Source organism: Homarus americanus, unplaced genomic scaffold (assembly GCF_018991925.1).
Source record: "Homarus americanus isolate GMGI-L3 unplaced genomic scaffold, GMGI_Hamer_2.0 scaffold20930, whole genome shotgun sequence".
NCBI classification, from domain to species: domain Eukaryota; kingdom Metazoa; phylum Arthropoda; class Malacostraca; order Decapoda; family Nephropidae; genus Homarus; species Homarus americanus.
Genome location: NW_024748502.1, coordinates 481,506 through 496,634, shown reverse-complemented (window position 1 = coordinate 496,634; position 15,129 = coordinate 481,506).

The following is a 15,129-nucleotide window of genomic DNA, read 5'->3' as shown; positions in this document are numbered from 1 at the left end:
GTGTCTGACTCTTTATTTTTCTTCTCTTCCTTCTCGTGTGTCTCGTGTGTGTGTGCGTGCGCGTGTGCGTATGTGTGTGTGTGTGTGTGTGTGTGTGTGTGTGTGTGTGTGTCTGTGTCTGTGTCTGTGAGTGTGTATGTGTGTGTGTGTGTGTGTGTCTCTCTCTCTCTCTCTCTCTCCTCCTCCAACACTCTCACTCTCTCTAACATAAACCCAGACATAACACATACAAGTTACTCAGAGCAGGTAGGTCAAAATTTACACTTAGTTGCCACCTGGAAATGGCACCAGTATAATGGAGTCGTAGATGAACGTTTATCGCGCGCCATAAGAGGTTAACAGCGCCACAAAGGGTTAAGTGTCTTCCCGGATCCAACCAGCACCCTCACCCGACAAGGTTAAGGACCCACAGCTGTATAACAGAGGCCAAAAAGGAATGGTTTTTTTAGTCTTTCTTGTTTGGGGTTATTTCTGGTGTTGACTATTAGTATTGGTGTGTGTGTGTCATGTAATGTGTATACCCAGCCAAGCCCATTATTCAGTAGTATTACTAGATACGTCATTCCTCCCTCCGACCCAGATCATGGAGGTGACTGTGAACCCTCAGCTAAACAACGTATTTGAGTCTTAGCACTGGTGACCAGATTAATGTGACTCTCTCTCTCTCTCTCTCTCTCTCTCTCTCTCCTCTCTCTCTCTTTCTGTCTGACTCTCTCTGTCTCTTCTCTGTCTGTCTCTCTCTCTTTCTCTCTCTGTCTGGCCTCATCTCTTTCTGTATCTAGTTCTCTGTCTGTCCTCTCTCTTTCTGTCTCTCTCTGTCTCTCTCTTTCTGTATCTAGTTCTCTCTGTCTCTTTCTGTCTGTCTCTCTCTTCTCTTTCTGGCTCTCTCTGTCTGGCTCATCTCTTCTGTATCTAGTTCTTCTGTCTGTCTCTCTCTCTCTCTTTCTGGCTCTCTCTGTCTGGCTCTATCTCAGTCTTCTCTCTCTCTCTCTCTCTCTCTCTCTCTCTCTCTTTGTCTCTGTTTTTCTCATCTCTGTCAATCTACCTACCTGTCCATACGACCGATGAATAAGACGAAAAAAGACAACAGGACGTAGAGAGAAATTGACATAAAACAAGACAAAATAAGAGACAAGATAAACACAGAAAACGTCAAAGAGTACTCCTCCTCCCTTCCTTCCCCTTCCCCCCCTCTTCCCCCTCCTCCCTCTTACCCTTCATCTCCATCCCACCCCCCCCCTTCATCAATAGTTTTCCTCCCACCTTATACTCACTCAACTTGCATACAGAGTGCACAAGAGTTAATCTAATTGTCAGCCCTGTCTTACTGGGAGAACATTCACTTTTGTTGACAGCCTCTGAGGGTGGATTAGGGGAAAATGCTCTCCTCGTACCAGCCAATTGTGATTAGTAAAGAGTGCTTGTCACCCCCCCCCCCCCCCCTCCTTCCCATAGTAATCTGGTGAAAAGATAATCTGTTTACTGTAAATCATTGGGGAAATAATTTGTTGTGTTTGTTAGTGTGTGGAGGGGTGAGAATGTTAGTGTGTGTGTGCGTGGGGGAGAGTGTGTGTGTGGGGGTGAGAATGTTAGTGTGTGTGTGGGGGAGAGAATGTTGTGTGTGGAAGGTGAGAATGTTGGTGTGGGGTGAGAATGTGTGTGTGTGTGTGTGTGTGTGTGGGGGGTGTTGTGTGTGTGGGGGTGAGAATGTTAGTGTGTGTGTGTGTGCGTGGGGGGAGAGTGCAGTGTGTGGGTGAGAATGTTAGTGTGTGGAAGGTGAGAATGTTGCGTGTGGGGGTGAGAATGTGTGTGTGTGTGTGTGTGTGTGTGTGTTAGTGTGTGTGGGGTGAGAATGTTAGTGTGTGTGTGGGGGTGGGGAGAGAGTGTGTGTGTGGGGGTGAGAATGTGTGTGTGTGTGTGTGTGGGGGAGGGTGTGTGGGGGTGAGAATGTTAGTGTGTGTGTGTGCGTGTGGGGGGAATGTTAGTGTGTGTGGGGGTGAGAATGTTAGTGTGTGTGTGTGTGTGGGGGAGAGTGTTAGTGTGTGTGGGGGTGAGAATGTTAGTGTGTGTGGAAGGTGAGAATGTGTGTGCGTGTGGGGGAGAATGTTGTGTGTGTGTGTGTGTGTCAGAAGGTGTGTGGGGGTGAGAATGTGTGTGTGTTAGTGTGTGTGGAAGGTGAGAATGTGTGTGTGTGTGTGTGTGTGTGTGTGTGTGTGTGTGTGTGTGTGTGTGTGTGTGTGTGTGTGTGGTGAGAATGTTAGTGTGGAGGTGAGAAAGTGTGTGTGGAGGGGAGAAAATATTTTTGGGTGTGAGAATGTGTGTGTGGGGGTGAGAATGTGTGTGTAGGGGTGAGAATATGTGTGTGTGGGGGGAGGTGAGAATCTGTGTGTGTTGTGGGTGGTGAAAATGTGTGTGTGGGTGGTGAAAATGTGTGTGTGGGTGCTGAGAATGTGTGTGTGTGTGTGTGTGGGTGGTGAGAATGTGCGTGAGTGGGGTAGAAAATGTGTGTGTGTGTGTGTGGGTGTGAGAATCTGTGTGCGTGTGTGTTTCGCACATAGGGTGGTAAAATGCGTCTAGTGTGGCAGCAGTGCAAGCACTGCTTGCTCCCTCTCGCTTTCAGCTGCCGCCGCTGGCTAGCCCTCGTGGCGAACAGGGAAGCAACAACCTCCTCACCATCAAGACTCCTGCTGTGCCTCCTTGTGGCATCGCACGATAACTGGGTGCCTCGTGGGCCCAAGCTAGACCAACAGGGGATCTCGGAGTAGCATTGGGCCCCAGGGGGACGGCGCATAAAACCCTCTGGTATGTGGACACGTTCTGGCGCCTACCAGCTCTTGCCCAGCTGCCTTGCGGATTAACACTGGTAGGTATAAAGCTACGGGAGTAGACCACGAGCTAAAAATCTGCGGTGGAGCCCTGCAACAGGCAGACATGCTTACAGAGCTCCAACAAGACCCTAATGGCGGTATAGGCGGAAAAGGTGACCACCGTGGAAACCCATCGACTACACCAGCGAACGAAGGCAATGCCTGATGGACAGGCTACAAAGGTGAAACCCAACAAACTGGGCTATCGGCAGTCCATTGCAACTCACCCTCTCCCCAGATGTTGCAACACTTGCACCACTGGATCAGGAAAAAGGAGAGCCAAGATGTGTGGTTGCAGCCTGCGCTCCTGCCTCACCACATAAATCACTCACGCGCAGCCATCATCCAGTTCATCATACCTCTCATCATCATTAAATCCCCTATTCCCTCAAAAGTCCTATGACGACGGACGAGTGGCGACGGGGACAGGTAGAGATGACTGCCGGGAGTCTCTAGTCACAACTCTGCACATGGGCGGCACAGGTAAGATGGACGTTTATGCATTGGAATTTAGGCAGCAGTGCAATCTGGTCCTGTCTCTGCGGCTGAGCAGCCCTTTCGAGGAACCACTTTACCCACCCCACATGGGGAGGGGGCTAGAAAAGATTCCCTAAACATAGCCTGCCTAAAAACCCAACCTGACTGGGCAACCGCACCCAGTAAGGTCATCCTTATGCGGTCGGAAACACAGTCAAACTCACAGATCCAAACAAAAACAAACCATCAAACCTCTTATGGTCGCTGCACGGAATGTCAGGACCCTTCTGGATACTGGCACAAATGAGCGTCCTGAAAGAAGAACTGCCCTTTTGGCAAAAGAGCTGGCTAAGTATAACATCAACATAGCAGCCATCAGTGAGTCCCGGCTCCCAGATGAGGGCCAGCTCACAAAATGGGGGTCTGACTATACCTTCTTCTGGAAGGGTAAGCCTGCTTTGGAGAGAAACCGCATTTATGGAGTTGGCTTTGCCATCCGCCAACGCATCCTACACAGGCTAACTGGAATGTCTATTGGGATCAACGAGCGCCTCATGACGCTTCGAGTCCCACTGAATCACTCACGTCATGCCCTTTTCATCAATGCATATGCCCCAACACTAGATGCAGAGGATTATATATAATCAAGGAGGTCCTTTTTCCGACCTTGACAGAGCGCTAACCTCTATCCCCAGACAAGACAAAGTTTTGCTTATTGGCGACTTCAATGCCAGAGTTGGCAGAGATGGTGGCATTTGGCAGGGAACCATAGGGAGAAATGGACTACGCAAGTATAATGCCAACGGCGTTCTCCCCTTTCAGCAAGTGTGCTGCGCACAGCCTCACTATCACCAATACTGTTACGAGTTGGGGATTTAGAAACTGGTTTAGAATATAGTTAAAAGTCTACCCAGATCCCAACAGGCAACAACAATAAAAAAACTAAACAAACAAAGACAATCGGACTATAAAAGGGTAGACAAAGGATGCGAGTTTTTGTTGTGTATAATAAAGTACAATAAATTCCTTAACAAAATATCCAGCTTTCTATAATTTACCCTTAACCATACTTAACTTAAACATACGCAACATTGGCTTAACAGTATATACATATTTATACAACATACAACAATCTGAAGCAAGTGGAGGTGGGAGGTAATATAGGGTTACAATACTCAAGTGCGGTGCTGAAGTGTCTGACGAGTAGGGCTGAGTATTGAAGAAGATGGTAGGTAGTCACTGTGCCGTAGGTTTCCAGGATAGGTAATCCAAGTGTGGTCACTTCCCAGAGTGAACTGAACTCTCCTCGATCCGGAGCTGATGAGGAAGAGTTGGAGGAGGTGACGCAACAACCAGGATATGGAGAAAGGAAACCCGGAGTGGTGACTAAGACTAGTCATACTCGGGTTCGTCCCTAGATGGCGTTGCTCGGTAGTGCTGGGTAGTTAGATCATGACACAATAGATGGCGTGGTTCGTAATACACCCCCCCTCCAAAGACCTCCGTAGCGCGGGCGCGAAGGAGGTGATCACCTGGTGCGTCTGGAGAGTAGCTGCTGCATTTCCACTGGAGCTCGGGATAAGGAGTCCGCAATCAGGTTGTCCACCCCCTTTATGTGCCAGACTTGTAGATTATAGGGCTGGGTGAGGAGAGCCCAGCGGAGGATTCGCTGGTTGGAGGTCTTGTTGGTTTGGATGAACGTGAGCGGGTTATGGTCGGTGAAGACTAGGGTTGTTTGTGGGCGAGATTGGAGGTAACATTCAAACTTCTTTATTGCCAACACCAGAGCCAGGGCCTCCTTCTCTATGGTCGAGTAGTTGGTCTGATGTTTTTTCAACTTGGCGGAGTAGTATGCCACAGGGTGAAGGACATCAGTGGTTGGGTCGGGTTGTAGGAGCACAGCCCCCACTCCGACACCGCTAGCGTCGATTTGCAGATGGAAGGGCAAGGTGTAGTCAGGTGGGTGGACTACAGGCTTGGAGGCAAGGAAGGCTTTGAGGCGGTGGAAAGACTGGTCGCACCTCTGGTTCCAGATGTAAGGGACCGCAGAACTGGTAAGGTCTGTGAGGGGTCCGGCCACGCTGGAGAAGTTACTGCAGAACCGACGGTAGTAGCCGCACATCCCCAGGAAGCGCATGAGTTCCTTCCTCGTCCTTGGAGTGGGGAAGGACAAGATGGCTTTAACGTTTGCGTCCTTGGGTCTCACCATACCATGCCCAACGATATGTCCCAGGTAAGTCACTGAGGCCCGGCCAAAAGCAGATTTAGCCAGGTTTATGGTGAATCCAGTCTCTTGCAGTCGTGCGAACAGTATCTCCAAACGCACCAGATGTTCGTCCCAGCCGTCCGACACCACCACCAGGTCATCCAGGTAGGCGAACGTCCCATCTAGGTCCTGAATCAGGTAATTGATTGCCCTCTGGAATGTGGCCGGAGCATTAGAAAAGCCAAACGCCATAACCAAATATTGAAAAAGACCAAATGGAGTTATAAATGCTGAGATTATTTTTGCCCTATCCGTGAGTCCCACTTGATAATATCCTTTCATCAAGTCCACCGTTGTAATAAATTTTGCACAGCCTATGCTGTCTATTATATCTTCAATCAAAGGTAAAGGGTAGGAGTCTGAGACAGTGACCTGGTTCACTTTACGATAATCGGTACAGAAACGAAAACTGCTATCGGGTTTTGGAATGAGAAGGCAAGGTGAAGCCCAGGGGGAGGTACTAGGCTCAGCTAAGTTATGTTTTAACAAAAAATCTACCTCCTTTTTCATAATCTCTCTTTTTTGTGGATTTAGCCGATATGCTGATTGCCTAATGGGTTGTACATCATCTGAGATTAGCTTAATATCATGTTTAAGTATATTGCAAAACCCTGGGAGGTCTGACGTGACTTTAGGAAATGTTGATAATAACTTAGTGAGATCTTTTGCTTGAGATGGATTCAGAACAGAAAAATACTCATCCAAGTTGTTGAGTATGTGACTGTTAGCAGGGTTTTCTTTAGGTAGAGGGAAGTCTAAATTCTCCAATAGGTCCATGTCATCTGTCTCCGGCTCCGGCCCTGACAAAGCCGTATGCAATACAGGTAGGCTTATAGCCTCTGGGATGTCTTCCTCTGACTGCCTGGAATGGTAAAGTTTCATGAGATTAATGTGAACAAGTTGTGAATCTTTTCTGCGATCAGGAGTATGGACTATATAGTTGAGGGGAGATAGTTTATTAGCAACTATATAGGGACCAGTAAACTTGCTTTTAAGGGGAGAGCCTGGAATGGGTAGAAAGAGTAACACTTTGTCACCTGGAGAAAATGATCTTTCAACTAATTTAGGTTGGGACTTCACCATTTTGTCTTGGACTTTTTTTAAGTTTGACTGAGCAATGGTTCGGACTTCAGTTAATTTGTCCCGTAAAGTGTCAATGTATTGGGAAACTGTTGCGGGCTTAATAGATGGAGTGTCAAACCACTGCTCCTTTACTATTTTAAGGGGTCCCCTAATTTGTCTCCCATATAGTAACTCGAACGGGGAGAAACCCAATGACTCCTGGGGACATTCCCTGATGGCAAAGAGTAACAAGTCTATGCTTTCATCCCATTCCTTTTGGTGTTCTATACAGTATTTTTTAGCATTGATTTGAAAGTTTGATGGAACCGTTCCAAGCAACCTTGGGATTGTGGGTGGTAAGCCGAAGATGTACAATGGTCCACACTGAGGTCTTTCATCACCTGTTTGAAAAGATTGCTTGTAAAATTGGTGCCCTGATCGGATTGGATCTCTTTAGGAATGCCCACTGAAGTGAAAAGGTGCAAAAGAGGTTTGATTACATTTTTTGAAGTGATGCTTTTAAGGGGAAAAGCCTCAGGATAACGTGTACTGGTATCCATAACTGTGAGCAGGAATTGATTTCCCTTCTTAGTCTTTGGTAATGGGCCCACACAATCCACAACAATCTTTTCAAATGGTGTAGAAAATACTGGGATGGGCTTAATGGGAGCTGCTGGTATACTTTCATTTGGTTTTCCTACCATTTGACAAATATGACAAGATTTTAGGTACTTTGACACATCCTTCCTAAGTCCAGGCCAGTAATAGTGTTGGAGGAGCTTTTTATATGTTTTCAGGATTCCCAAATGTCCTGAAATACCATCATGGGCAAGGGCAATTAATGCTGGTCTGACTGAGGAGGGAATTACCACTTGATGTATTTCAGACCACGTGTCTAGATGGGTAAGCTCAGGGGGTCTATAGGCCCTTATCAAAACCCCTTCCTGATAATAAAAACAAGGAAGGGTGTTAAAATCTTTACCCTCAACTGCCGCATGATGAAGTTTATTCAAAGATGGATCAGATTGTTGGGCTTTAATGAGCTCATCCTTACTAATGGTCTTATTGTACAGATCTTCTGTGGGTAGGAAGATATTGGAGGTGGTTTTAGATGAAGAGGGCCCATTTCGCACACTCTGTGACCGGGTGACAGCACAAGATGGGAAAAGGTGAGGAATAGTTTCTTCAAGGTCAGTGGTGGAGTTGACAGGTAAGGGAGAGTCGACTGTCTTTATGTTGGGAACCACTAGATCTCCTACCAAGTCATTACCCAATAATAAATGAATGCCGCTCACAGGCATTGGATCTTTCCTAATGGCTACTTGCACTTCCCCAGTAATCAAGGGACATTGGAGGTGCACTTTAGCTAAGGGATAGGAAGAATGGGATGAGAGATCTGAAATTAGAACACTCTCATTAGTAAATGCTGTAGATATATCAGGAATGACGTTAAACAGGAGGATAGATTGTGCTGCGCCCGTATCACGTAGTATACGAATAGGGAAAGAACGAGACCCCTCTATGATTGAAATTTTTCCCTCATAGGTGAATGAAGAGAAGAGATCCTGATGGGGCCTTTCCACATTGGTGGTTGCTATTGGTTTGAATTTGGGATCCAGGGAACTACTTTTAGAAGTTCGACACTTTGGGTGTTTACAAGACTGGATCGTATGGCCTGGTTTTTTACAGTAAGAACAATAAAACTTGGTTGCATCAGGGGGGGTAGGTGTGGGACCTTTCGACCTACCACTCACGTCCCCAAGGTTATCATCAGAGGAGGACCTAACATGCTGGAAAGTACCACGTTCCCTACTGCCCAGTGACTCCACCAGCAAGGCGTACGCATCAGCCACCTCAGCCGCACGCCCTAAATTAACCTCTCCACGCTCCTCCACATGCTTCAAGATGTGAAATGGTATCTTGCTCTTCCACTCCTCCAGGACTACCAAGTTTAATAAATCCTGAAATGTGGAGGTCTCTGTAGCCTCTAACCACTTCTTGAAAAACCTAAGCTTTTCTTGAGCAAACTCAACAAAGGTGTGTGAAAATGGTTTGGTTAGTTTACGAAACTTCTGCCGATATCTATCTGGCGTGATAGCATAAGAGGTGAGGATATTCTTTTTTACGTTATCATAGTCATCAGTCTGGTCTAAACAGTTATAAACTCTACGAGCCTTACCACATAATTTAGGAACTAACACCGACACCCACTGGTCCTTAGGCCACTCATTCTTCCCGGCTATTTTCTCAAAAGTCCTAAATGACCCGTCCATATCGGATTCATCAAACTCGGGAACAAGGGAAGAAGCATTAGCAGGGTTAAAAGCAGCTAGTCTCTCTTTTAATGCCACTTCTTTTGATTTAAACTCCGATGTTAAGGTGACTTCTGTCTCTTTCACCTGTAGTTCTTTCAGTCTAACCTCCTGCTCCAACTTGGCCTGTTCCAACTCATGCTCCAACTGGAGTTCTTTCATTTTGATTTGGAACTCGAACCTAGCTCGTTCTATTTCTAAGGCGTCTACTCTTTGTGTTTTTTCTTGAGGGCTAGCCAGACCTGAGGCAACTTCTGAGTGAGGAGGGGTGGTAGATAGTGGTTGAAGTGTATTGGACATGGGCGTTAATTGGTCAACAGCGGATTCTTCTAAAACTTCTTGTTGAACCAACATTTCAATTACCTGATTTTTTAACACTTCCTTAGTCATTTGCTGTGAATATGGGATATTGTAATAGGTGGCTATTCTTTTCCATTCTTTCTTCAGGATATTAACACGTAATTTAGATACGGAAGGATTTTCAATAAAATCCTGGAGATCAAAACCTGAGGTGGTCATTGTTAAGAAAAACTAGATAAATTAACTAATGGCCAAAAAGATAAGATAAGTGGATTACCCTAGAAAATATCACGGCAGTGGATAACCAGAAAGTCCCGGAAACTACCCAAGTTATACCTAGGGAAATTACACTTATGAATATTGTTCTTCTGATAAGATCCTTAGATAAGGATAAGAGACTTGGAAAGATACTTGAAACAGGAAGGGCGTATTACGGCATTAATATAAAGATCCGGATAAACAACCCTTGAGTTACTTTATTATTGACCCCGAATGAGATAATGAGAAGAACAATAATTGAGGCTTTATAATTATGGGGTCCTGGTAGAGCGGGGCGTCCCAAGATATCACTTCACCCTAAACTAGTGACTATGGAACAGCCTACTCTGGAGCGAGGGTACGGCATTAAACAGATCCGGATTCTTCCCTACACTCGATAAGACTTACTACACGACTGCCTACGTGTAATAACAGGTAAGCCTTATGACACTCGGAACCTAATATCCTACGTCTGTCACTCTTACTGTACGATAATACCAATATATGCACACACATATGAAGGGAACTTTAAACCACCGTAAAGCAATTGTGAACAGAAGTGACTGGGAGGAATAATTAACAAGGAGTAACAAGGGGGGAAGAAATATGGCACTTAAGGTCGGGTCCTGTCACGGTCGCCATTTGTTACGAGTTGGGGATTTAGAAACTGGTTTAGAATATAGTTAAAAGTCTACCCAGATCCCAACAGGCAACAACAATAAAAAAACTAAACAAACAAAGACAATCGGACTATAAAAGGGTAGACAAAGGATGCGAGTTTTTGTTGTGTATAATAAAGTACAATAAATTCCTTAACAAAATATCCAGCTTTCTATAATTTACCCTTAACCATACTTAACTTAAACATACGCAACATTGGCTTAACAGTATATACATATTTATACAACATACAACAATCTGAAGCAAGTGGAGGTGGGAGGTAATATAGGGTTACAATACTCAAGTGCGGTGCTGAAGTGTCTGACGAGTAGGGCTGAGTATTGAAGAAGATGGTAGGTAGTCACTGTGCCGTAGGTTTCCAGGATAGGTAATCCAAGTGTGGTCACTTCCCAGAGTGAACTGAACTCTCCTCGATCCGGAGCTGATGAGGAAGAGTTGGAGGAGGTGACGCAACAACCAGGATATGGAGAAAGGAAACCCAGAGTGGTGACTAAGACTAGTCATACTCGGGTTCGTCCCTAGATGGCGTTGCTCGGTAGTGCTGGGTAGTTAGATCATGACACAATAGATGGCGTGGTTCGTAATAAATACCTTGTTCCGGCAGGCCGACAAGTTCAAGGGTTCGTGGCAACACCCACTATCCAAACACTGGCATCTCATTGACTACATTATTGTCAGAGAACGAGATCGCTGAGAAGTCCTCATCAGCCGTGCCATGCGTGGCTCAGACCACTGTGACAGAACCAAGCCTTCACTTCACGTCGCCCCAAAATGGCGAAGGCAGCAAGCCTCTACAAGAGGTATTAATACTATGCGTCTGGAGGACCCAGCAGTTGCACATGCTTTCAGAGAGCAGCTCGAACATGGGCTTATAAACAACCCAACAGCAAACAACGCGAATCCCAGTGTCGAATGGGATACTCTCAACACTGTTATGCCAAAAAACTGCAGAGAGACCCTCGGCCAGATCAAAAGAATACACCAGGATTGGTTTGATGAAAATAACCCGGCAATCAAGGAACTCATCAATAATAAACGTGCCGCTTTTACTGACTGGCAGAACAAACCTCAGTCTCGGACCAAAGCTGATATCTTCCGCAAGAAGAAAGCGGCAGCCCAGTGGGAACTTCTCAATCTAAAGAATGATTGGCTTCAAAATAATGCATGTGAAATAAAAACATTCAGATCAGCACAAGATGTGCGAATTTTGTAATTCCATTATAACATTTTATGGGCCAACCACTCATGGCGCAGCCCCCCTACACTCATCCGACGATAACTCCCTAATTAAAGATGAAAAAGACATCCTCCATTGTTGGAAAGAGCATTACCATTTATTGCTCAACCGAAACACCGATGTGGATGTCCTGACTACCCAGCATGTCCCTCAGCATCCAGAGATGACCCACCTCAGCTGTCCTCCATACCTGGATGAGATAGTTACTGCCATTAAACAAATGAATAATAACAAAGCCTCAGGGCATGATGAAATCCCAGCCGAGGTGTATAAAGCAGGAGGACCTCTTCTTACCAGCCGTTTTCACGCTCTCCTGGAGAATATATGGGAAAAGGAGGAAATCCCCCAAGCTCTTAAAGACGCTTCCATTGTCAATATTTATAAGAACAAGGGGGACCGGTCAGACTGTGGCAACTACCGTGGGATCTCGCTGCTTTCCGTAGCTGGCAAAATTATCGCCCGAGTCCTCCCAAACAAACCCCTTCCTGAGGCGGAAAACTTCCTCCCAAAATCTCAATGTGGTTTTAGATCATCACGTTGCACCACTGATATGGCAGGAAAAGTGCAGGGAACAGCGTCGTGACCTGTACATGGCTTTCATCTACCTAACCAAGGCCTTCGACTCGGTCAACAGGGAAGCCCTTTGGTGGATCCTCAGCCGTTTTGGCTGCCCACCAAAATTCATCACCATTGTGAGGCAACTCCATGATGACATGAACGGCAGTGTTCTGCAGAACGGCACCCAGTAAGAGTCCTCCCCCATCCAAACGGGGTTGTACTAGCACCAACTCTCTTTTCCATTTTCTTGGCTGCCTTCCTTACTCGTGCCACTGCCATTTTAGCCGGCGGGGTTGACGTCGAGTACCGGGTGAAGGGGGTCGTTTCAGCATAAAGACGACTCCAAGCAGGAACAAAGGTGTCGGCAGCTTCCATTACTGAACTTCAATATGCAGACGACCTCACCCTTGTTGCCCACACTGAACACGACTAACAGTAGATCCTAAACACTTACGCATATGTGGATGCGCACTTCGGCCTTGAGGTGAAAGTACGTAAGACTCAAATTCTCTTTCAACCTGCCACAGGTTCAGACACACCTCCACCATCCATCTCTAATGTTACCCACTATCGGTATCTCAGGTCCCACCTGTACACCACCTCAGACATCGATGAAGAGATTCGGCATCTAATCAGATGTACATCTCAAGCCTTCGGCAAACTCCGAAACCGTGTCTTCAGCTGTAGAGAGCTGAAATTATCTACAAAACTGCACGTATATCGAGCAGTAATCCTCCCCACCCTGCTATATGGCTGTGAGACATGGGTTACATACAGGAGGCATCTCAAGGCACTTGAAAGCTTTCTCCAAAGTAGTCTACGTCCCTTCCTCCGTGTTCGATGGGAAGACAGGAGAAAAAATTGCTGACACCAACTATAGGAGCATCGAGGCTACCATTATCCATGAACAACTACGTTGGACTGGCCATGTTACCTGCATGGACGACAGTAGACTGCCATAGCAGCAACTTTACAGTCACCTAACGAATAGTAAACGTAATGCCGGCGGGCAATTGAAAAGGCATAAGGATAGTCTTAGGACAAATCTGAAAAATTGCCAAATCGACCCCCTCATCTGGAAATCGATTACTCCACATCGTAACGCTTGGAGGAGCACCACACGAGAAGGTGTTTATATGTTCGAGTTAACCCGACTGCAAACCGAAGCAGATAAGCGCCAATGCCGGAAAGACGTTGCCGCCCCTCTCCCGCATTAAATGTATCCCCCCACATGTGCATCATTTGTGAACGACTCTGCCGGTACCGTATCGGCCTCTTGAGTCACCTCAAAATTCACCAACCTCGGTGACATCCCTAATAACTCATATCATTGTATCATAGCTGGATGATCGTCATACTCGATTCCGAGTGACATCAATGTAGCAGCGCGTGGTAGTGTGTGTGTGTGGGTGGGTTGTTTGGGGTGTGGGGGGTGAGAATGTGTGTGTGTGCGTGAGTGAGAATGTGTGGTGGGGACGAATGTGTGTGTTTGTTGGGGGTGAGAATGTGTCTGTGTGTGTGTGGGTGGATGGAGAGAACTTAAAGAGGATCAAGCGTGTGTGACACCATATCATTGATCAGTGAGTCTCCAACACTGAGTGACCACCACTCTCCAACACTGAGTGACCACCACTCTCCAACACTGAGTGACCACCACTCTCCAACACTGAGTGACCACCACTCTCCAACACCATTACCACCATCACTAAGAACATAAGAACATAAAAATGGAGAAAACTTCAGCGGGACTATTGGCCCATACTGGGCTGTCCCATTTACACCCAACCCCTATTGATCATATAGCCATCCCACATATGTTTCGAGCTATCCAGCGTATTTGAGTTAATAATGAGGTTTGAGTAGCTTGTTCCATTCACCCACTACTCTATTTCCAAACCAACAACTTTATCTTCATCACCACTACCAGTATCCCCTATATCCAACACCACCTCCACGTTAATAATCTCCACCACCATTATGTCCTTCATCGCCATCAACACCAACATCACCATTATTTCTTTCCTACACCACCACCATTCCCGCCAACACCACCATCATCTAAGCACCAACACTGATTAATCCCAGAACCATATTTTCTCCCGGAGACTAAGATAACCATTACCGTAAGTATCTCCCTAAATATTAAAATGAGGCAAAAAAAATATTCTCTCAGGGTTAATAGATAAATATTTCAAATAGTATTCAGGTCAAGTTAGGACAGGTTAGGTTAGGTTAGGTCAAGTTAGGTTATGTCAGGTCAGGTTAGGTCAATTCATTTCAAGGTAGGTGAGCACAGGTCAGGTTAGGTCAGTTCAGTTCAAGGTAGGTGAGCACAGGTCAGGCTAGGTCAGTTCAGTTCAAGGTAGGTGAGCACAGGTCAGGTTATGTCAGTTCAAGTTAGCTTAGGTCAGGTTAAGTTAGGTAAGGTCAGATCAAGTTAGGTTAGGTCAGGTCAGGCTATGTTAAGATGTACAGGTGGGAGCGTCTTCATGTTTGACGTACAGTGCGCTAAGTCTTAATTTGTTTTCCTGCAGGTACACAGGTGCTTGGATAGGTATATAATTTTACCTTGTAGTCTTTGTTAGGTTATATAAATGATTTTTCTGACTTAAGCCACGACTGTTTATTTAACATTGTAAAACTCAGTAAAAGTCCTGTTTTAAATACTCGGCTATATTGATAAACTTTCCTTCATATAACACTTAAAACTTCTAACTTAAGAAAGTGTGTTTAAACTGAAGACTTTAGCCTTGCGGTACACAACGAGGCAGTGTGGACGGCACTGTACCTGAACACCTTCACCTCCTCCAACTTTAAGGTTAGGTATCCAGTCACAGCTGGGTCGACTGGTGGAGCCTTGGACAAGCACCAGCGACCCTTAGGCCAGGAAGCGACCTGAATGTACTCGGCCGCAACATCACTTTTACCAGATTAAGAATATGTGCAACTTGACTTTGTTAAATTAAGAATAGCGATATAAGTTATGGAAAGTATTTGTGTATTCAGTACTTTGTTAAATTAACAGTATTTATGTCCCGTACTTTGTTAAGCATAAATTTCGTAAATTTATGCAATATGCTTTGAGAAAACAAACGCCTTAGATGAAAATAT